General features: G+C 50.5%; 1 protein-coding gene across 5 annotated transcripts in view; it reads right to left on the bottom strand.

The window, feature by feature from the left end:
• Nucleotides 1–23,345, bottom strand: part of SYT6 (synaptotagmin 6) — a 61,754-nt gene that overhangs the window by 11,918 nt on the left and 26,491 nt on the right. The gene's annotated exons all lie outside the window — the stretch shown is intronic.

Here is a 23,345-nt window from a genome sequence, read left to right as displayed (position 1 = left end):
TCTCCTCCAGCTCACCCTTCTCAGTCACTGACCCCCTCGACTTCCTGCCCATCCAGGCATGTGGTCATGACAGTGTCCTGGACAAGACACATGCTCTAGCCTTCAGGTGTCCCGTCTCCCAGCAGGTCCATGATTCTTTTCTGCTTCTGCCCCTCAGTGTAGTAATTCTTTGTCAATCACAGCCAACCAAGGAGACAAACACCTGGCACCCCATCTGATGGCAAGTGTTTGATGCTAGGCCTCAGGTCCACTTTCTGTTTTCTCCTTAAATGTGGTCATCCTTTAAAAATAAACCCAGCACAGAGCACACGCCCTGCTGCCTCTCCTGCCCCCAGAATCATCATGGCCAGGGATTCCTGGGAGTTTCTGAGAGAATAGGAAAACCTCAAAGACAGTAAGCACACCCATGTGTGGCATTAAACAGTGCCTTGCCAGGTTGCTTCCTCCATTTGATGAAGGAGGGCGCTGTCATGGTGAAGCCTCCTCCTGCAGGTTTGAAGAGGAGCTCCAAGATATGGAGATGTTTTCTCTCATAGGGCTCCCAGAGTCAGGTTTGAGGAGGAAGAGGTCAGGGTTTGGGGTGATTTCAGATGAGGCCATCCATCCACCCATCCATCCATCCACCCATCCATCCATCCATCCACCCATCCATCCATCTATCCATCCATCCATCCATCCACCCATCCATCCACCCATCCATCCATCTATCCATCCATCCATCCATTCAGTAATTCAGTCAGTCAACAAATACTTATTGATCACCTACTATGTGCTAAGTGTTGATCTGAGTGCTAAGGATAGAGGAGAGAACAAAATAGACAAAAATCCCTGCCTTCATGGAACTTAAAAAATACATTTCAACTTAAAAAAATAATTTCAACTTTTATTTTAGATTCAGATTCAGAGGGTACATGTACAGGTTTGTAACATGGGTATACTGCGTGATGCTGAGGTTTGGGGTACAGATGATCCTGCCACCCAGGTAGTGAGCATAGCACTCCCGACTCTAGTAGTCCCCAGTGTTTATTGTTGTCATCTTTACAAGTGGAGCTTACATTTTATTAGGGCAAAGGACAATAAAAGAGGTAACTACATAAGTTAGTCAAAAGTATCAAGGAGAACAAAAGGCAGAGAAGGGGAATATAAAATGACCAGCAGGAGGCTATAGTTGTTGAATTTTTAGCCAGAGAAGGCCTCTCTAAGGAGGTAATGACTTCTGGGAAAGAGAAGAGTTGAGGGTGACACCAGGGTTTTTGTCCATTCTCCTTGCAAAGAGCCACCCTCTCCTGGAGACTCCGACAGCCCTGGTCCCCCCTGGAGAATAAGCCAAGGCTCTCTCTCCCCCTATCTCCAGAGCCTGCACTCACCACACTCTCCTCTAGGCAGCCCTGACACCCCCCCGCTTTCCTAGCCCTAGATTTGTCTTTTTGTCCACATCCCCGAAATAAAGTCACCCCCCAAACCAAATTCTAGGAACAGCAGAAGGTGAATACCCCCAGCTTCCCAGGAAGGGCCTGGCTGGGGCCAGGGCTGGGCACACTGTGGAGACAGCCACCCCTCCTGCACACAGAACCCCGTGGCCTCCACAGAGCCAGCCATCCCACACCAGCCCCTGTGGAGCGCCTCCATGAAGATCACTTCCATCTGTGAGGCTCTCAGCAACTCTGTGAGGCAGGCTTGTTGGCATTTTCCCCTCCATTTCACAGACGAAGAACTTGCTCAGGTTGATAAGCCTTGCCAGCTGCCTGGACTCGTGACTCTTGGGAGAGTGGTCCTTGCACTCCACTTTTGAGCAATGCCCTTCCAGCTCACCTAGGAAGCTGCTCAAGGGAACCCTCACACTTCTGCACCTTGGCGTACACTCCATCCACTTGTTCATTTGTGTTTCCATTCATATTTACAGAGTGCCTGCCAGAGGCACCATGCTTTGTGGAGAGTATGCAGTCCCCACTCTCGAAATGTAGATGGTCTAGTGGGGCTTAACCAGTTAAAAGAAGGTGCTGGAGTTCCCATCTCGCTCAGGTGCATCTCCTGGCTCCCTAGACCCATAGTCAAAAGAGACACACACAGCAAGTGCCCTGTGCCCTGGCATGGGTCCTACAGCAGCGGGCAGATCAGCATCACATCTGGCTAAATATTCCATGTCTCACAGAGGCACCGAGGTATAAAGAGAAACCCCTTTATTTCCCTTAATAACCTCTCAAGCCCCAAGTTACTGAAACCCTTTAGATTCAGTGAGCACAGTACTAGGAACCAACCCATTGCACATGGACTGTGTGTCAGGCCTCTGCTAAGTACTTGGCTAGACTATCTTGGTGAGTCTTACCTCAGCCCTATGAAGTAGGTGCTCTCTCTCTCTCATCATCCCTATTGCACACAGGAGAAAATTCATGTTTGGTGAAGTTAAATAACTGGCCCAAGGCTGAGTGACTAATGAGCGCTTTGGTGCGAGAGTTTCATATATCATTGCCACTGCTCAAACACCTTCAGTGGCTCCCCTTGTTTGGCTTCTGGGATCAAGGCTCATCTTAGCTTGCACTTGGGCTTTCAGCAACTGGGCCCTGTCTTACCTCCTCACCTGCTGCTCTCTCCCTTCTCTATGCCAACCCTCCGCTCCACATGGCTGGTATATCTTTGGTCCTTTTTGCTAAAATGACTCCCCTTCTCCTCTTTGCTTGGATACTCCTACACCTACATCACGCCCCCACACCACACCCCCATGGACCCTCGCCCAGGGTCCAGGCCACAGTGAGCATCTCTCCTCAACACCCCTACAGGGCTTCCTGTCCTCGAACAGCTCACAGGAGTCACCAAGTCCTCTTTTCCCTGTAGCTGTGTCCCCCAGCATCTAGTGACAAGAGCCCCTTTTGTGACAGTGTCCGTGCCTTGCACCTGCTTGTGCTTCAGCGTGCCCAGAAGGACACAAAAGCAGCTACAGAAATGCTCGCAGAAAGGGGCGCTTACATGTTAGTAAAAGAACTCTGGAAGGAGTGGTTCTTCGTGCAGTGTTATGATCGAGTCAGGGCCCTGGGAAGAACTCTGGAAGCTCCTGTGGCCCCTCTGAGAGGGAGCGAACAAAAGGCTGCTATCCCCATTTCCCCACCACCATGTCCTACAGATGCGGAGTTGCCTGCGCTTTCACAGGCTGTCTCTTTTGGGGGAGGCTGAGTTTATTCGTTACGGACTTGGGAGGCTTGCCTGGGGGTATGAGAGGTCCCTCAGGGTAAACAGCATCGCCCCAGGCTCTGTGAAGTGCTGTCAAGGATGGCTCCCTCCAGGGGAGCAGTGAACCGCAGACCTCCTGGTTTTTGCAGGACCCCTGCTCTTTCTCACAGGACTGTGGCAGCTGGCGACATGCAGGTGCTGAGTCTGCAGTGTGGTGTGGCCCCTGCACCCAAAAGTGAACTGCACCCTCCGTCCATGGGTACAGCCAGGTAAAAGGACTGGCCCAAGATCCCACTATGACCTGGAGGCAGGGAGGAAACCAGGGCCAGAAGACAAAAGCCTGGCTCTGGAGGCTTCCTCGGGGAGTGGCTGGCCCTCACTGTGCCTGGTGGCATGTTAGCAGCTCTTGGTTCACTGTTCTCCTGCACACACAAGCAGCAGAGGACTGGATTATTTAATAAGGGAAAATAAACAGGTTAATTTTGAGTAAATAAGAGATGAGAGCTAAACAAACAGAGAGGGTCAGCAACTCCTGGTAGTCACTCTCTCTCTGGAAAGCCAGGCCCCAGCTCAGCCCTCACCAGGTCCTCTCTCTGAACTACCCTCTCTCAGGAGGTTTCAGTCAGATCCCACATGGCTTACCAGCCTTTTATCCTCATTAGAGGTGTTTGAGACTTTGGACTTCAGTAAAACCATGGGTGACCAGGGGCTTCAGAATAGCTAGCACATTATTGCTTTCATCTTCACCTGCTGTCAGGAGAGGCTGCCTTAGGGCCCCTGACTGGTAATGAGCTCTCTGGTGCAGGAGAGGTCACTGCTATCCAGAAAGCAGTAGAAACCAGCATAGCCCTCTAGACTGCTAACCTAGAAGCTGATAGGGTAGATCAGAGCTCAGCAGCAGCTGGCTGAAAGTCTTGGCTAGTGCTTGCAGGAGGTGGACCTGCTGAAGGGAGGGAGCCAGGATGTTGGCTTCTGGAGAAATCTGTCCTTCAGTGCAATCTGTACACCTGATGTCGCTGCCCATAACAGTAGCATTCTCCTTGGCTGCAGTGCCCAGAGTGTCTGGACAGTAAGATTCTTAAAGGCTCACCTATCTATAGCCCAACACTGCACTCCCTGTTTTCCCAGAGGCCCCTCTGCAACAACTGATTAAAGCACTTCTCTCTCTTTGATGCAATCACATAGTCCTGGGCATAGAAAAAGATATCCTATTTGTGGGCTGCCCATGAAAGGGCAGTGAACCATGAATCAGGAGACCTGGACTTTAGACCCTCTGCCCCCAGTTAACTGTGAGACCTTGAGCAAATCATTTCCCATCTCTGGTCCTCGGGCTATAAAATGTAGGGGTTGTTCTAGATGAGATGCTCTATCCTCAAGGTCCCTGCCAGCCATGAGAACCCAAGATTCCAACTGGAAAATCTATCAGCCATCACCAACTGAGATGACCCAAGGATGCTTAAGTGGTGTCTATTGCCTGCCTCAAGGAATCTAGCAATTTCACTTTGAAATCCAAATGCTCCCATTTTTTTAGTCCCCATTGTCCCTCAAATGTTTTGTTCTTCTCCAAGGCCAGCCATGTTTCCTCCTGAATAAGCAGCCAGTGGCGTCAGTGCCTCTGAGTCCATCTTGGGAATGCAGGCTAAGCAAAGCAAGAACAATTCTTCCCCATTTCTTACGGAACACTTCTAGTCTCTTAGTCATTAAGTGGCTTGTCTGAATCTCTCATCATCAGCAGAGAAGCATCCGCTACACTTTCAGGAAAGCCATAGGAGACCTGAAAAGATCTCAGAAGCACAGGGCAGGAAGTGCTGTTAAGTTCCCCAGGAGTTGTGGGAGGGTAGGGGGGCTGCAAGAGAGATGGGGTGGAAGCCGACTGGACCCCAATGGCTAAAGAAACATTCACTGAGCAACCCCACTTTATGGGCCTGGGGCTCTGTACTGGTGGTACAGAGATGAGTCAGATGTGGAAGCCAGATACGTGGAGCTGAGCCAGCCCCCATGATATCTCTTCCCATAGCAACACAGGCCTCCTCTTTGAAGCACACACTACAACTATAACTTTTATGTTGATCTGGGGATTACATGATGAATGCCTGTGTTTCTCACCAGATTGTATGCTCTTTGAAGGCACGGATGGGGTCTGGTTTTATTCATCCTTATACCTCTCATGTGTAGCCCAGTGCCTGATGTGTAGTAAGGGCTCAGCAAATACTGGTTAATGAACAAATGGCTAAGAATGTGGATTTGGGGTCGGTCAGATCCAGCTTCCAGCTCCAAGACTATGAGAGGTTACGTACTCCTAAGAGAGTAGCATGGCTTACCTAACCTTTCATAATCTTGGCTTCCTCACCTGTACAGTGGGATGAATATAGGACCCACCTCTTAGGGTTGCCACAGAGATTAAATGAGGTAATTTGTGCAAAGTGCTTACTTAGCACAGTGGCTGGCACAGAGTAGGTGCTTAGTAAGTATTGGCTACTATTATAATTATTACTATTATTATAAAGAGCTCACGGTCTTGGAACAGGGGCAGGGGAGAGAAAGGCATATCAGTAGGTAGTACTGTTTGGTTTGATCAGTGCAGTAATAGAGATGTGGACAAGACGGGGGCATGCAGAGCAAGGAACCAGGAACTCAGTCCCAGATTTCAAGCTAGGCTTCCCAAAGAGGGTGATATTTGGTAGGATCTAGAAAGGTGAGTAAAAGTAGATTTCTGTCAGAAAAAAGCAAGCAAGAGCTTTTGCTTTTTTTCTCTGGAGAGGGATCAACAGTGCCTAAAGACATGGAAAGGGCAGGGAGTGTTCGGGGCGCATGAGGCGTTCCCTGTGGTTGAGAGCATGGTGATGACAGGGGCGGAGAGCTCCCAGATGAGGCTAGAAACAGGGCCCCAGGCAAGGGCCAGCCTTGCTTGCCTAGCAGCCCATACTTGGGAGTTTGTCCATGATTCTGCAGACGACGGGAGACTGGGTCTACCCCTGCCCTTCCTTCTCTACTTCCTACTCAGTCCACTGTGTCACCTTCAACCCAGACACCCACACCAGAGACCATTTTCATGTGTGTCCTTCATTTGTCACACAACCACTAAATGTTGGAGGATCTCGAGAGACAGTAATGATAAGACAGACAAAGTCCCGGCCCTCCAGGAACTCATATTCTTAGGGAGGGAGACAAAAGTACCCTAAGCAAGATGGTACCCAAGGGCAGTGAGGGAGCCAGGGACCTGACCAAGGGTAGTGAGTGGGTGTGGGGCCACTTTACTCAGAGTGGTCCTGAAAGATGGGGAGGAGCAGCCAAGAGTGGAAGGAGAGCTCTCAGCAGAGGGGCTAGCAAAGAGTGCTGTGGGTCTGGCTGGGGGAAGCGGATGGTGGCTGTGGTACCAGAGTAAGTAAAGGGTAAGAGGGAGGTCAAGGGACGACTTGGAAGTGATTGGATTTTGCTTCCTGTGAAAAGCAGAGCCCTTGGAGGACTTGCAGTAGTTTGGGACTTCAGCAGCTTGTAAAGAATGGGTGGCAGGGGCAGGATGAAAGTGAGCGTGAGCTCAGATGCTCTACGCCCTCCACGGCTACTCAGTTCCCGAGCTGCACAGCTTCTCCCTTCTGAGTGTCCCCAAACTCTGAGGCCCTCTCCTCCCATCCCCCCTGCACTACCTCAGCTCTGGCCTGCACCATCTCTGCCAGATCCCTGCAGTTTTCTAACTCCCCCTGCCCACCCCCTCCAATCCATCCTCCTTGCTGTAACCAGGAGGTTGCTCTCCTGCTCAGAATTCTGCAGTGGCTTCTCATTTCATACTTGTTTTGTAGTTGGAAAGCCTCTTCTTCAGACGAAGTACCATCCAAAAGCCCAATCACATGCAGCAGCTGAAGAGTGGCTCAGAGACAGGGCACCCAGAGTACCTTCCACCCCTCAGGCTACCTCCTTGGAACGTTCGGGAGTCGGCATGAAAAACCACTAATTCACAGAATCACATGGCATTCAAGCTTCTTCACGGGGTGGCCCTTGCCTTTCTAGCCAGCCTCACCTTCCACTGTTCTGCCCCAGGTGCCCTACACTCCAGCCACAATAACCATAACATTGAGTGTTTACTATGTGCCGTCCTGCCCTAAGTGCTCCTATGTATGATGTCACATAATCTTCACAAAAGCCTTACAAGATGGCTATTATTGTTATCCCCACTTTTTACCTGGGGACACTGAAGGACGGAGAGGTTATGCAACTGGCCCAAGGGCATACAGCTACTAAATGGCACAGCCAAGATGTGGACAGAAGCTTGAGAGTCCCCACTTTCAGCCACTACACCATCCTGCCTCTTGATGACACCTCCCCACTAAACGCTCCAAGATCTTTCCCACCTTTATGCCTTCGTCTTGTTCTTTCTGCCACCTGAAATAACTTCTCCATTCCCCTGATCATCCTGGACAACTCTTATCTTTCCAGGCCAGCTGTCCTGTCACCCCCTCTTGGGTCACCTCCTCTGACTCCCTTGGTCTGGCCTGGGGTTGTGCTCCCATTGCTCTTGGGTGGTAAAGGCCAAGGGAGAAATCTCACAACTGCCCCAAGGCAAAGTCAGGACTTCCGAGAGGAACCCGGCAGGATGTGCTGAACTGCCGGGTGAGGGGCTGCAGGAGGAGAGTGGAGACTGACACTCTGCCCGCCCCATGTCCCCATGGCTGGCTCAGCTCTCGCCTGGGAGAGAGGAGCTGTGGGAGTGGGCACTCCTTCCCAGGGTGCCGAGAGGGGGCCCCTGCTGTGAACACCAGCCTGGGTGACGTGAGTTGATTCCCTGCTCCTCCTCAGGCCTGGGCTCCTAGGGCTTCAGCAAGAATGCTGGGGGTGGCTGGGGTAGAAGGGCGGGATATGTCTGTTGTGACGCTCAGGGCTTCCTGCTGGGTGCTGGGGCAGGTTCTGTTTGTTCTGAGTTCCATGACTGCTTTTACTCTCAAGTGCTTCTCTGCCCCAAGGGCCTTGCAGCATTATGAATAAATGATCAACCAGAATTGAGGCTCCTTAAACGAACTCAGTATACTCCAACTTCACCCTGCAGTGTGGACACAGGGCTAAAGACTGCCCCGTGGAGGAGAAAGCACCCCCAAGCCGGTGTGGAGCAGTGGTGCACGGAGGATGTGGGTGAGATTCTTGAGTCTGGGTTTGTCCTAGGGACCCATTGAGACTAAAGCATATCAGCGGGAAGCAAATGTTTCTGCATCTGAGCATCTTCAGAGAAACAGATGGTCTTATTTAGGAAACTTTTTCTCAGCCTCTCCTTCGTGAACCTGCCCTTGAAAAGAGGCTTAGTATTTCACATGCACCATTACTTTTGGGCAAATATCCGTGAGTCAGAATCACACTGGGAGGTGCAGATCTCTTTCTAATGACTTTTAAAAAGGTGGGTGGAGAAGAAGAGGGGCTATGAGAGGTTGGAAAGGAGCTTGAGAGGAGTGGAGTTTGGAGAAGTTTTAGAAGAGGTGGCGGCAATGCCTGGTCAAGCCAGGAAGTCTGTGCCATAGGGTGCTTGTGTATGAGAGCGCAGAGCCGAGGACCTCACTTCAGATCTGGTCGTTCCACTGTCATCTTCATTAACCTCAGGGGCGGTGGGGGTAGTAAATGGTACATTAATGAAGTTAATGATGAGAATCCATCTTAATTTCTTGCCACAAGTTGTCCTGCCACGTGGCTGTCAAACAGCTGCCAGTTTCTCCTGGGGAGAGGGCAGGCATCTCAGTGGTGAGAGATCTGCTCTCTGCCCCTTGCAGGGCTGTGGGGGCTGGGGCTCTCGGCAGGAGGGGAGATGCCTTGGTCCTGGTTTCCGGAGGAGTCTCCTGGGGCAGCTGAGGAATGTTTCTTGCAAACAAGTGCCCTGAGGCGGGTGCCAAATAGGCAGGGCTTTGGTCTCAGCCAAAGGCACATGCCTGCACTGCCTGACAGTGGCTTTAGCTTCACCATCTCTTTGGGGACAGTCACCCTGAAGATTAAGGTCTTTCCCCACCTCCTGCTCCCCACACTTCAGAATCTCTGGGTCTTGCCATGGCAAGGTGTTCCGTAGAGAAGCTCTTTCCAGCCTTTCACAGAGTTGACTGCCCTGCTCTTAAAAACTACACTTCCTTCGGGTTCTTCTCCCACCTCTCTGGCTGCCTCTTTCAGGTCTCCTGTGCCAGCCTCTTCTCCCATCCCTGCCTCTAAACAGTGGGGTTTGTCAAGCCTCTCCTCTCCTCACTCAGCCATAATGTCAATATCCGTCTCCACACTAATGGTTCCTGAGTTTATGGCCCCTCTGCAGACATCTCTTCTAGACTCCAGACTCATATATCCAAAATGACATGGCCATGTGGCTGGAAATCTAGAACTTCTCAGAGGCTCAAAGTTGCCCTTTTCATCTTCTGTTTACATAATTTTCCCCAACCTATAAGTGGCCCTTCCATCCACCCAGTTGCTCAAGCCAGAAATGAGACATCTTTGTGGACATCTGCCTTCCTCTTTTGGATTTAGATCATCATCAAGCCCTGATCATTCTAACTCCAAATTCCATCTCAAGTCCACCCACCTCTCTCCATCTCCAGTGCCACACGGAGGCCAAAGCCTACCCCCTGCCCGCATATAGCTGCCTCCTATCTGCCCTCCCTGCTTCCCTTGCTCTCCCGCCCCATTCTCCACGCCGCAGCTAGAGTGCTCTTCCCCAGATGGAAAATGGAGTGTACCACTCCTTGTTTAAAACCTCCAATGGCATCCCCTTGCAAGAGGAATAAAATCAAAAGCACTTACCAAGATCTACAGGGCGCTCCACAACAGGGCTGACTCTTCAGCCTCCCCTGTGCCAGGGCTCTCCTCACAGGCTTCCTTAAATGCCCCAGGTTATTCCTGCCCTGTGACTTTGTACTTTCTCTTCCTCTGATTGACCGTTCTTTCCCCAGCTCTTCACATGGCAGAGACCCACTCATGTCAGGCCACTTCCTCCAGCTCCTCCCTCTGCTGCCAACTGTGTTCCCGAAGGACAGGTCTGGGTCTGTTTTGCCAGGGCCAGGACGAGGGTGAGGCAAAGCAGGTGCCCAGGTACAAAAGTGAAAGAGGTGCTCACTGTCAAGTTCATGCATGTATCCAAGAGTGAGTGCCCCCTTCCATTCTGCCTCCTGGGTACTTCACTTGCCTCACCCTAATCTCAACCCCATATTTTACTCATTTCACTGTATTCTCAGTACTGAGCACAGTGCCTGGTGTATAACAGATGCCGACAAGTATTTGTTGAATTAATGAGCAACTCAGCTTTGTGGGGTTCACCTGGTTAAAGTGGCAAAATGAATGGCTGACAAGAGTAGGCCTTTGCTTAACCTCAGCCTCTGGTCTCCCCAGGAGGGTTGCTGTGGTTATTGAGATGGTTTCAGGGTGGAGACTCATAAGTGTTTCTCAGGGGGTGGGCTGAATATTCCCTGCATTAGAAGCTTGGGAGGTGGGGACTTGATTCCTGAGCTGCACCCAAGATCTACTGAATCATCATCTCTGGAGGGGGTGCCTGGATGTTTGCATTATTGACAGGCTTCCCAGGTGAATGTTACATAGCCTCAGTTCGTGACATAAGGTGAGAGATTCTGAGGTTGCCCCAGGTCAGACCCTACTAGAATCTCTGTGACATGGAACACGTCCTAATGCAACCGAAGTCATTAAATATCAGGGCTACCAAGCAAAAGTTAAGGCATAAAAGAGCCTCTTCTCTTTTATTAGGCACAAGCAAGGGTTCCAAAGGATTGAAGCTATGTGGGCTGCTGGACTGGTCCTGGCCCTCACTACTTCCCTTTGCCTTTTTCCTGTGCACCACAAGGCACACTGGGTAGCTATATTTTAGTAAGAAGCTGCCTCATCCAAATTTACAGGGTTTAAGAAAATTAGGTATTAAGCAAAGATAGTGTTTCAAAGATATCTGACACCATTCTGTAAATATTTCTTATTGCAATAGATCTCCAAGGATGTGTTCCTGACCAATAAGATCAGCATCACCTGGAAATAATCAGAAACACAAATTCTTGGATCCTACCCTCACCAGAAGGCAGGGCCCAATAATCTGCGTTTAACAAGCCCCAGGGAAGTCTCAGGAACTGACAACCATTGCTTTTATCTAGTTGGAAGAACCAATTGAACACACATACTCTGGCCAGGATTTTGAAGTGTCTTCCATTTCTTTGAATCTATTTATTTTGGTCATTAAAGCCAAAGTCAAGAGAGGAGGAGACTAACAGTCATGGAGCATCTACTAGTTTGTAGGGACTATGTTGGGTACTTAACACTTGTTTTTTTTTTTTTTTTTTTTTTTTTTTGAGTTTTGCTGTGTTGTCCAGGCTGGAGTGCAGTGGCACGCAATCTTGGCTCACTGCAACCTCGGCCTCCTGGGTTCAAGCAATTCTCCTGCCTCAGCTTCCTGAGTAGCTGGGATTAGAGGTGCATGTCACCATGCCTGGCTAATTTTTGTATTTTTAGCAGAGATGGGGTTTCACCATGTTGTCCGGGCTGGTCTCAAACTTCTGACCTTGTGATCTTCCCCCCTCGGCCTCCCAAAGTGCTGGGATTACAGGCATGAGCCACCGCGCCCAGCCCTTAACACATATTAAATTCATTTTACTCATACTCTATGCCTGGGAGGAACACATAATTATCTCTACGTTGTACTGAAAATCATAGAGGTTAAGTAACTTGCCTAGGGTCTCGTGTGCTAAGCTTGGCTTTGGCTCAGGTGTGTTGACTCTGATGGCGTTGCTCTTCTCCTCCATCCCACCCAGCCTCCTCTGGGACTGTCCATGCTCCACCCCACTCCACCCCACCTTCTGTCCCTGGTTATGGAGGGTTAGGGCTGCCGAGGACCATGTAGGTTTTGAAGGTGAAATTTCTTGGTGTTCTTGAAGCAAGAAGCACAAGAGAGGAAGCTCGGAGACTTAGAATATTTACCTCCCTTCTGCCTGCCCCCACCTGCCCCTCTTGAAAGAAGACAAATGGATGGTGTCACCCTGCATTACAGACTATGATAGGATCCATCCCGCTCACTTAAACCTGCTAGTGCAGCACCCTGGCCTCAGCCCATCATTTCTGACGAAAGTCACCTGCTATGTCATTGTCTCACCAAGTGCCAAAATGCTGCAGCAGACACTGCCTCAGGGGAAGGAGGGCGGGGGAGAAGCTAGGCCAGCAGGGGCAGGACACCTGGGCCAAAGCCCTTGTCCCCAACATGGCAGCTCAGTGGAAGAACCCTGGGCCCTCTCTGCACAGACCTTTGTACCTGAGTTCTCTGGGGAGCAGCCACCAGGACTAGGAGGAGGAAACCCATATATGAAAAAGTTTTGAGCTGGTGAAGGGTTTCCCCTGTCTCCTGTAAAGTTGTAGTTATATTCCTCACTGTTATTTCCTTGCTTCCTTAGGTCTTGAGGAGGGATGAGGAGATAGTCTGTAGTCCCTACAGGCTTCTTGGGAGAGTTGAAGGTGTCAGATCTCAAAATTCATTCCCTTGGTGTGGGATATTTAAGGATCAGAGCAAAGCAACTCCAATCACATGTCACTAGGAAGCAAGAGACCCCAAGAGATCAGCCAGCTTATCCAGTCGCAGCTCCCCAGCAAGACCACATTCAGCTTAACAATCAATGCCTCTTTTCCAGTGTTCCACCCCCTCCCGGAACTCAGGAAGTCCTCCCAGATGGCTGACCCAGTGCCTGGGGCATCTGTGTCTTCCCTCCTAGTTCCTACCTACTATTACATCATAATTTAGAGGTTATGCCTTCTAAGACTGTGTGAGTTTTGACTCTACCTTCTCTTCACCAAAACCAAGAACCTTCCCTTGGCCTCATAATGTTTTAGGCATTTTGGTGGCCTTTCATCTAGACCCACAACTAACCATCGATGAAGAACTCCTGACTCATGATCCAGAAGGGAAGAACCATGAGTCAGCTACAGGAGTTTTAATATAAACAGATCCAAGGAGCAATGCACGGAGTTGGGCGCAGAACCTGGGGTTCAAATCCCTGCCCTGCTGCTTTCCAGCTGTGTGACTGTAAAACTCACTGAACATCTCTGACTCTTTCTGACGATGGGCAGTATTGTCATGCTTGAGGTGGCTCCTGTGAGGCAGGTGCCTTTTGCCCTGATTTAGAGGCATAAGAGGAAACCATGGGGAGGGTGTGGCCAGCTACTAGTAGGAAAACCAAGATGAGCATGTAGCAAGAATGCAATCTGTTTGTAAGCCTCTCATTCTCCCGCCACATGGAGGCAGGTGGTGCCACTGAGCCCACTGGGTGTGCTGTCCCCCCTGCCTGCCTGGTGGGCTGAGGGGCCAGGTATGCCCCATGGATGTCTAAGTCGGCAAGAGTTGGAGGAAGAGGCAGCTGCTTTGGAGTTGTTCCTGGGTAGAGGGTGGGAATGAGACATCTTCTAGCCTGGATTTCAGAGGTCCCAGCTCCTGCCTGTAGGACCCCATGGAAGCTGAGTTGATTTGCTGGCTCTTTCTTCCCTCTCAGCCCTGGGCTTCCCTACCCAGCAGCGCCTTCAATCAGTAGGATTGGGGAGGGTATCCTGTGTCTTCTCAGGCTCCAGTTCAGATGTTCCCAGTAAGGGAACTTAAGGGAAAAATTAGCCTGGGTTCAAATCCTGGTTCTGCTGCGAATCGGTAGAATGATATGGGGCAAGTCACTGTGCCTCCCTGAGCTGTGCATCCTCAGCTGTAAAATGAGAGCATTGTACCAGATGACCTTGCCTCCTCATTAGAGAAATAGGGTGAACCGTGAAGCCCAATGAGTGTATGCACTGAAGACACCTCGCAGGGATCTAGTGCAGAGCAAACTCTTTAGACACTTTCAGGCCCCTTCCTGCTCCATCCCACTGCGGAGCTGCCTCTGGCCGCTGGTGGGTTGGCTTCAGCCATCTCCAAACTGCATCCTGACAATGCCTCACTGGAAGGAGAAGCAAGCAGTGTGGGAGAGGGGGACAGGAGGGAGGGAACATGGGGCCAGGATCCCAGAGATTCCCCAGGAAGTAGTGTTCTTTCCTGGGAGGTTGCTCTAAATCAGGCCCCAGGCCTCCTTCCCCCTGCTCACCCAGGAGCACGACGATGAAGCACCAAATTAGCTCCATTATTGTAACTCCTCCAAAAATTATAGGCCGCGTGTTCTGCCAGAGCCAGCTAATGTCTCTCATTGGTAAGCAGGTGACACTAATAGTTATTTCCTCCCTTCCAGGCACCAAGTGCAGAGTGGCAGAAACACAGTGAGGCTCAGGCTGGGAGGAGAAAGGCCCAGGGAGAAGCCGAGGCACTGGATGGTCCTGATGCCAGGGGTCGCCTGAGTGCCACAGCAGAAGTTTGCAGATCCTCCGTTTTGCTTAGAGAAACTCTTTGCACTGTGTGAACCTGGAGACCTCCCTGCTCAGGAATGGCGCTGCCTGGCCTCCAGGGGAGGCCACAGCCCACAGGCCATGCCGGGCCCTCAGGTGGGGTGTCCCTGGGGCTCCTGCTGCTGCTGCTGCAGAGGGGCCTGCTGCTCCCCAGCTGTCCCCACAGCTCGGGTTCCTTCTCCCAGGCGATGCCCAGCTTTCTTTGGCTTCCCACACAGCAGTCAGCATTTCCTCTCTCACCTCTTCCATCCTCCCCCACCCCCATCTGCCTCTCCTCTCACACCAGACAGAGCCATCTCCTGTCGGTGTCAGCTGAGGCAATGCTTCCTCAAGGGGGCAGGGTCCCAAACGGGAGTGGAAATAGCCCATTCCCAGGCATATACCCAAGCCCCTTTCTGCCAGGCCCAACAGCGGGAAATCACAGATTCCTGGACCTGGGGTGGCTCCTATGTCTCTGTGATCACTGCCCTCCGCGCACACCACGGTTCTGCAGAGCATCCAGCAACTCAGTCCCAGCCCAGTCCTTCCTAGAGACAAAGGTGGGAATCAAGTCGGCCTGATGGAATTCTCTTTAAAGAATTCCCAACCAAGCCCCGTCTGCAGTTAGTAGTTGAAGTGTAAGGACCTTTCTGGGGATCAGTGTGAGAGCTCAGGGGTCCCCAGAGAATACAAAGGCTCCTTCTCGTTTCACATATCAGAAAACAGAGGCTTGGAAGGGCTGTGTATCCCTGGTGAATCTACTTGGAGTTTTCCAGCTCCTAGACCAAGCTGGAATCCCTTTCTCTTACTTTCCAATTCCATCCCACAAGTATAAATTGAGTACTTACTGGATGCAAGGCCAGGGTTCAGGGCTCCAGTAATTTGGAAAGTCCCAAATTCCAGGGACTGCCTACCTCTAACACTGGATGATGATAAGGAAGTACTTTAAAGGTACTACACACAGCTGGCATTCACTGAGCTCCTGCTGTGTGCCGATGGGCACTTGGATGAGATTTGTGTGAATTCTCTTCTTTAATCCTCACAACAACCTTATGGAAAAGGGTAAGTTTTACCCACATTTTACAGATGAGAGAACAAGCATGGAGATGTTATGTTAAAGAGTGTGGAGATACGGCTTGAACAAAGGCAGCCAGACCCCAGGGTCTACCTCAGCCACCATGCCAAGCCAGTTTGGTTTTCTGAAAGGTTGTCCCTGAGAATGATTCACCCAATGCTTCTGGAGCTCTGACTGAGTAGGGTTTGACAGAGCTTTACACATTCTCTCAGTAACTTGTTTTTAAAAATCTCTTTTAGGCCGGGCTTACGCCTGTAATCCCAGCACTTTGGGAGGCCAAGGCGGGCGGATCACCAGGTCAGGAGATCGAGACCATCCTGGCTAACATGGTGAAACCCCCTCTCTACTAACAATATAAACAATTAGCCGGGCATGGTGGCGGGCACCTGTAGTCCCAGCTACTCGGGAGGCTGAGGCAGGAGAATGGCGTGAACCTGGGAGGCGGAGCTTGTAGTGAGCCGAGATCGCACTACTGCACTCCAGCCTGGGCGACAGAGCCAGACTCCGTTTAAAAAACAAAACAAAACAAAACAACAAAAAAGCAAAACTCTTTTAAAGATTCTCATGTATTTGTTACAACAGATTTGTGAGCTAGGTTTTATAATTACCCCCACTTTGCAGTTGAAGAACCGAAAGCATAGAGGTGTTCATGAGGTCTCAGAATTCAAAGACCATGCTATGATCCGCCCCGTGATGCTGTTCGCCATGGGATGCCCTCGGTAGAAAATTTCCTCCTGTCCTAGAACCAGGAATAGCTTTGTGTTTCCTAGGCCTCTGGTTTTTCTCTACTTAATGGACACTGAATTCTGTGACTGTCTTTCCCTTTTTGTATTATCTGCCAGAATGCTTCAAGTCACTCGTGCGGCCTGCCTCTGGGCGGGTTTGGATGGCAGGGCGTGCACATTGTGTAGGGCGCTCTCGTTTTAAACTTACTTTTAATCTTGTCGTATGTCCTATGAGCTAGCTAAATCTTTTCTGGAGCAACACAAAGTGACAAGCAAAATAAATAAATGTTTTTCCTATATGCTGTGCAACCTCAGATAATTCACTTAGCCTCTCTTAGCTTAATTTTCTCTATCTACAGAATTAGGATAATTCCTCCTACCTGCTGAGGATTGAATGAGACAATGTGTGCAAAAAGGTTCTGTAAATTCAATAGTGCTATATAAAGGCAAGGTGACTTGTTACTAATATTGTTATTAGTTATGAGACAGGGTCCCTGCACCTGGGGCACCTTCTACTCAGGGACTGGTAAAGAGAGCATGGCTGTCTGGGACCTACTCCTACGTCACTGGGAAGACACCCAGGGTTGTGTGGCTTGAAGGAGCTACTGATGCTGCCCTGGCTGGAGAACAGAGCTGCATCAAACCTCACGCTGTCCGTGTCTAGAGTCAGGGCCTTAGTTGAAGCTGTCCCTACTGCCCTGCCCACTGGGCAGCTAACTGGCCAGAGAGGGACAGGCTATGTCTGCATAACCCCCAAGCCCCCCAGGGGGAGGTTGGCAGTCCCTGTGAGGTTGAAGGACTCTCCAGGGAGTCTTCTAGGATCTCAACATCATCTGAGAAGACCATGGCCTCTCCTACTCCTAATATCTCAGAATGCTCAAGGACTTGCTGATATGAGATGGGCAGTGGCCTTGGTCTTCAGTGAGAAGGCTGGCTTGGGGCCTGCCAGATCTTCAGGCCTGTCCTCACTATCCCTCCTCGGAGCCTTGGCCCTGCACACCTCGCACTTTCCTCCCTCTTGTTCTCCACCCCACATCTTCCCCTCTTTCCAGCATTTCCCCAAAATTCCTTAATCCTGGACATTTGCAGGCCCAGCCCAGCCAGTGCATCAACCCCTCACAGTCTGCAGGGTAGTCCCCACCCTTCACTGCATTCACATCGTTTTCTAAGCAACATGGGGACTCTGGGGCTCATCAAAATGTGAGTTGCAGTATTCTTGGGAGAATGGGCTGCTAGTGAAATGTATTTTTGGTGGTTTTCTGTATTTTCTAAAATATCTAAAATAAGAATGTAATACTTTACCTTGAGGCAAAGAATGGTAAAATACATGAGTTATAGAGCATTTAAAGAAAATGATCTCAGTTTTGGTTCTCTGCTCTATCATTTTAAAACTGTGTGACTTCAGGGAATTTCCTTAGTTTTCCCCATCTGTAAAATGGAAATACTGATACCTTCCTGTATTGAGGTTAAATAAGAATATATCCTTGGAAATTTATTTATAAACACATTAGTTATTGTTGTTGTTAGATTCAAGAGCCATAAACCATGGCAAGAACCCAGGAAAGCCCTTTTCTCATGGAAATTGTATTGCACCCTACTCATAGCCCTGTGGTAGAGATTCTTGTCCACATTTGGCTAAGGAGGAAAGAGAGAGGTGAAGTGGTTTGACAGGCCACACAGCAGAGGCCAGCTTCAAGCCCCAGCCACCTGACTCCAACTGTTGCTTACCTGCAGGCTCTTGGGGCCTGGCACCGAGTCTGCCCTTGGATCCATGCCCCTTGCAGGGTCTCATGGATCCTGACTGAGAGCCCAGAGCTGACTGCATGGCCTTGAAGCCTCTACACCATTATCAGGGCCTCAGTTTCCCTGTGAGTGAAATGAAGAGAGAAACTTTGTTCTCCTCTCTCAACACGTGAGAGACGCAAACTGACATGGAAGTGGTTTGGGTTTTATTATAATCACCCTCAAGGGTATTCATAAGCCACATCATCTCAGGCTGCGAGGTCTCCTCGAAATTCTTTTCCAAACAGAATTTCTTAGGGGAACTAAAAAATGTCCCTGGGACTGGAGTCCTCTGCGGGGAGGAGGAGTGACAGAAAGCCAATCAAACAAGATGGAACAGGAACAAGCCCCTTGCCGCTTCCTTGGCGTGTGGTGGACACAGCGTGTGCATTTGTGTGTGTGTGTGTGTGTGTGTGTGTGTACATGAGCATATGTACACACATGCATGGGGCTGCCTGGGGTCTGGCCAGACTCAGGGTGGGTGGCAGAGGGCTCTGCTGAGATTCTGCTTCCCTGTCTCTTGCAGGACGCAGACAGGAGCGCAGCCAGAGTTTCTCTGGTAAAAATTCTCCAAATAGGGTCGGGGGAATACTTTCCTAGGGAACACCCACTCCCTAAAAAGAGCTGGGTGGCTGCCTGCACTTGGATAGGATTCACTAAAAACACCCTGCCAGCAGGAGTTGGAGTTACAAAGGGCTTCACTGCCAGCCTTTCCCCCGGCCTCTTTTTCTCCACAAACCTACCAAAAAGGCCCAGCAGCACAAAGAAATATTGGTTCTCATAATTTCCCCCATAAAAGTCACCTTGAGCCCTAATCCCCCACTTTCAAAATGCCTGTCCAGGGCCTGCCCGCCCAGCACAGCTTGTCAGCGTTGGAATCCTGACTCACACCTTCTTTTCTCCAGGGCCTGCGAGGCACTCTGAGCTTGGCTGTTCTGTATGCCCTCCTTCCTGCCTTTTTGCTTCCAGCTGACTTTCAGCTAGTTCCTCTGATGTATCGATCCTGGGAGGGGCTGGGCAGGGCTCCCAGCAGTGTCGCTCTCACAGGGCCCTGCAGGAGTGACTCAGCTGGAGATGACTCTGACAATGTGGAGGAGGCATTTTCAAGCAGGTGCCTCAAGTCACAAAGCTAGCCCTGTCCCCAACTTCTCAAGAAGAGAAGTGCTTATCATGTTGTCATGACACACCACCAGAGCTGTTTTTTTCTCTCTGGAAGTTGGACTATTCCTAGTACATGGTCCAATGTGTCACTACAGAGATGTGAGTCAACCAAAGGCTCGAGGAGGGACCGACTCACCCTGGGAAAGAGCCCCACGCCAGTGCTGTTCCCGTGGGTGCAGGGGTGGCGTGAGAGGCTGTCCTCTCCCCTCTCCTTCTACAAAGCGGTGACCTCTTTTATTCAAATAAGGTGCAAAGCCTTTCGGGGGCAGCAGAGAGGAGCTCTGGAGAAGGCTGGCAGGTGGCCAGGGTGGCTGAAAAAAGACCCTCTGTCTCTCCCCCTGGACATTCCCTTCTTTCCTTTTGGGTTTTCTTTCTGGTTCTAGGTGATCCTTCATGTTCTGTCCCTGAATTCTCTTTAAAGCTCCAACCCAAGTGTAGACCCAAACCTTGCTCCTGATTCCTGGTTCCCATCACATCCCTGAAAGAGCCTGGTAGCATAAAAAGGAACTTCAAATACTAGGGGTGAACCAAAGGAAATAGCCACAGACAAAGCAAATGACACTGCCTCAGGGTCTCCAGCCCCAGGTGGCCAGGACACTTGCACAGGCCCCTCCCCACGTCTTTCCCTGGCAGCTCTCTGCCTGTCCCCATGGAGTGGCACCCTCTCTTTTATGGACATTTATCTCTAACACTCTGTCTCTTTTCTGGCTGAGACCCCATCCAATTCTTCCACCTGGCTGGGGCCTTCTTCTCAGGCTTCATTTTGGACGGAAGGACTGGTTCATTCTCAGGAGACTTGCAGAACTCAGAGGGTTGAGATGGAAGTGGCTTCCGCCTTCCTATCTCAGGTGGCAACTCCAGCCAAGCCCTAAGGAGGGGCCTCTCTCGGAATATATAGGAAAATGGCTTTATAAGCCCCACAGAAATGCCAATGGCCATAGAAATTCTTAGGAAACAGAAAGCAAATGCCATTTGAAACCATAAAAGCCTTCTATGGAGGGTGGAGCCTGGTAAAGGCAATATAACAATCTTAGGGTCCCCACTGCTCCTGGAAATAATGGCCAGTTATTCAATTAGCAACCTTGTTGGGTTTTAAATGTGAGAAGATGGGGCTGCAACTGAGCCGCATCTGGGGCTGGGGCTGGAGAGAAGACAGGCAATTGAAAGAGGGATGTGTGGTTGTTTGGATGTGAGGCCTGGAACTTTCAGGGAATGGAGAGGGAAGACGATAGAATGATGGGAGCGGTGGGGAGCTGGGGGCAGGTGCCCACCAGCAGTCTGCTGTGCCACTGGGAAGTGGTACTCTCCATCACAACAGAGCTGCAGTTAAGTGCTGCCCCTCACTTTGTGTTGCTTGGGGTGTGGTGGCGCTAGGCCGGTGTTCCGTGACTGGGTCAATGAAGGAAGAGCCATCAGAGACCAAGAGGAGGATGACATTTAGGAAGAGGTGGAATGTTGGTGCCAGAAGAGACTATGCTCATATATGCTTTCCCCACCCCAGGAAGAGGCAGGACGCATGGAGGGAGCCCCTGTTAGCCAGTTCCTGAGAAGGCAAGATGGGGGAGGGCTTGGAGCACATGCAGCCGGCTGGCCAGGTGGACCCCTGCCGCTCACCGGCCTGGTGACCTTGAGCAGATTGCCTGAGTTGCTTCATCTGGAGACTGGGGATAACACCAGTACTGACCCTGCAAGGCAGGGGTGAGGAATGAATAAACCATGGCACTTAGAGCCTGGCACACAGGAGGCCAAGAAGCTCTGGCGGACACCCTGCTTAACCTGCAGTTGGAATTCTGCACATAAATTGTCATCTGAGGCTTGTTTTCACACCCATTCCTGATCTCACCTCCATTCCCTCCCACTTCAAGTATATCAGACACAGGTTTTGTGAAGAAAACATAAAATAGCTCCTAGGGAAACCTGACCCATGGTCAAGGATATTGGTGAACTCCACATTGTGTCACATCCAGACAATCAGCCGGGTAGGGCTCTAAAATGACAGTCTTTTGAGGCAATCATTGGTGCTTTTCAGGCCATCAAGATGGAGGGCAGTGCCAGCCTGTGCTGGCCAGACATGGGTGAACATCGTGCTGTGGCTCATCCGGTCTGGGGGCTGTCTCTCTACCCTAATTCCCTCATCCCAAGGCCAAGTGGACTCCATGGAAAGCTTTCTACCCAGATTTCAGTGCAGCCCTAGAGAGGCCGTCAAGGTCTCACAGACTTTGTCCAGAAAGGAAGATATTAAATATTCATGGAGAATGAGTAGGTGTCAATTCAGACATGAGAGGAAAATGTGGCTACAGTGGATGGCTGATGAGGATGAATGAGGGCCAGATGGGCTCAGGGTTGGCAGGGGCGTGGGGGCTGGAGGGAGGGGGAGGATGGCTGCTGTAGAGACCACATTTTTCTGTATTGCTGCTGACACTAAAACACTATAAAATATGCTAGCAACTGGACAAGGCTGACCTATACTCTATGGCTCACCTTGTCTCCTTCCTCCTCTAAGATAGAAATATTTATGTACCATGGGGAGATTTTGGGTGGGAGTGAATTGGCTCAGGGCCAAAACACTTTGATAAATGGCCTCTTTTTTCCTTGGTTTTCCTGCTGATGTTCCTCGTTGGTTTGCCTATTTCTGGTCTTAGATCTTCCTTGCATGGAAAAGACTAACTTTTGGTATAGGGGAGGGGGTTTTTGCTCTGTGCCCTTTGACATTTCATGCCTTTAACTCCAAATTCTCTCTTTCACCTCTTCCCTACAGGAGAGAGAGGCTCATGGGCACAGGATGAAGGCAGAGAGTGGGCAGGGGCCTGGGAAGGAAAGAGTAAAAACAAGGCAAGAGAATTTCCTATAAAAATCCAGAGACTAGGAAGGCAGTAGGAAGGGCATGGGCTGGGTCTCATGAGACCTGCTTTGGAGCCCAGATTTGCATTGACTCCTAACCACCCCAAGCAAGGTGTGAGACTTCTCTGGTCTGAGATTACTCATGTATGGCAGGAGGAGCTTGAGCCAGGTCATCTCTGAGGCTCTTTCTAGCTCTGATCACCCCCAAGTCCATGAAAATATGGAGTCATAACACCGTGGTCCACAGGAAAATGTGAAGCCCCTCAGGGACTGCTCCAATTCTCCCAAGTTGGTTGCTATTCTGGTCATAGTTACACCCCATGACCCTAGTCTCTCTGAATTGCTGCTGATCTAGAAAACTGCATTCCCTTCCTCCTGGATGAATCCTGGAGTTCGAAAGTCTGTGACAGTGCCCAGAGGGGATGTTTGGCTGCTGCTTTCCTTGAGACCAAATAGTCTCTCTCCAGGAGAAAATGTCATTGTGTGTTATTAGGCAGTGGAAGCACTAAGCAAGTGCATATGTTCTGGGAGCAAGGTCGGGGGAAGCATGGGAAGTACATCTGTGTTGGAGAAATCACTTTTTGTTGATGCATGAGCTCGTTGCCTAATGATTTCCCATTCATCCTCTTGTAAAGGAAAGATTAGATATTTATTCTATCCAGAGGCACAGCATACTAATGAGGGGCACACTGGGCCGGGGGCAGGGTCGGCTTGCCCACCAGCTCTGTGCTGAAGCAGGCTGTGAGCAGAGGGAGGGAGGGAAGACAGGGTTGTGGTCTGGTTGCCAGTGGGAGCCGTGCCCTACAGGAAGCTGGCCTGAGTGGGCAATGGGGCTGTCTGGAGGCTAGGGAACTCATCAAGAGTGAACGTGGAACTGTCTCCACTATCTGGGCCTCTGGCAGCTTTGTAAGGCCATTTCTTCTGAAGCAGCGGAGAAGGACCTATTGTGAAAGGCCAAGTTTAGAAACAACTTAAATAAGAACACCCAAGGCCAGCAGAGCTGAGCAGCTCTGCTTACTGCAGGTCAGAGCCCTGTCTGGACCATTGGCTTTGTTTTCCAGCATCACATGGGAAACCTTTAGCCCCCTGGAACCAAGAACAGCTACAGGTCCTAATTTTGGCTCAAGTGAGAGTGTGTGGAAGGGTAGGGGCACATCCGTCACCTCTGCAGCAGGAACAGTTTGCGGACTTGGAGTCCTCACCTGTGGTGGAAGGGACCTGCTGCTGCTCAGCTGTGGGAGTGTGTCACCCGACTCCCGGATTGA

The sequence above is a fragment of the Trachypithecus francoisi genome, unplaced genomic scaffold, assembly GCF_009764315.1.
Source record: "Trachypithecus francoisi isolate TF-2019V2 unplaced genomic scaffold, Tfra_2.0 Lachesis_group5, whole genome shotgun sequence".
NCBI classification, from domain to species: Eukaryota; Metazoa; Chordata; class Mammalia; order Primates; family Cercopithecidae; genus Trachypithecus; species Trachypithecus francoisi.
This window is presented reverse-complemented; position numbering and strand designations above follow the sequence as displayed.